Source organism: Corvus brachyrhynchos, unplaced genomic scaffold (assembly GCF_000691975.1).
Source record: "Corvus brachyrhynchos isolate BGI_N302 unplaced genomic scaffold, ASM69197v1 scaffold14, whole genome shotgun sequence".
NCBI classification, from domain to species: Eukaryota; Metazoa; Chordata; class Aves; order Passeriformes; family Corvidae; genus Corvus; species Corvus brachyrhynchos.
The window spans coordinates 3,599,808-3,600,326 of record NW_008239110.1 but is presented as its reverse complement, the minus strand read 5'-3'; the positions used below and the strand labels follow the sequence as shown (position 1 = coordinate 3,600,326).

The window sequence follows — 519 nt, the reverse complement described above, 5'->3', positions numbered from 1 at the left end:
GAATCTTATTGCTGTCTTTGACTACCCGAAAGGAGATTGTAGCCAGGTGGGGATCAGCCTCTTCACCCGGGCGACCAGTGACAGGACAAGAGGACACAGTCTTAAGCTGTGCCAGGGGAGGTTTAGCTTGGACATTAAGAAGAATTTCTACACAGAAACGGTGACTGGACACTGGAATGGGCTGCTCAGAGAAGTGAAATGTCACCATCCATGGAGGTGTGCAAGACTGGACATGGCACTTGGCGCCATGGTTTAGTTGACAAGGTGGTTGGTGTTCGGTCATAGGTTGAATTCGTTAAAGATTACGTCTTTACCAATGTAATTGATTCTGTGAAATGCTGCCAGGAGTTGCCCCCACGGCATATTCCACGCCGGGAACGACTGGGGCGGGCGACCAGGCTCAGCAGCCGCGGCATCACGGCGAGATCCGTTTTGTCTGCACAGAGAACGCGAGGGAGGAGCGGCCTGTAGCCGAGGTAGGGCTGAGAGCGGCGCCGGGCTGGCGGGGAGCAGAGACCC

The 519-nt window shown here is 55.1% G+C and overlaps 1 protein-coding gene across 1 annotated transcript in view; it reads left to right on the top strand.

The window, feature by feature from the left end:
- Positions 1-454: 454 nt before the first annotated feature.
- Positions 455-519, top strand: part of ASCC3 (activating signal cointegrator 1 complex subunit 3) — a 255,062-nt gene continuing 254,997 nt past the window's right edge. The window contains exon 1 of the mRNA XM_008637741.2: positions 455-476. The gene's annotated coding sequence lies outside the window, so the exon portion shown is untranslated. The remainder of the gene's footprint in view (positions 477-519) is intronic.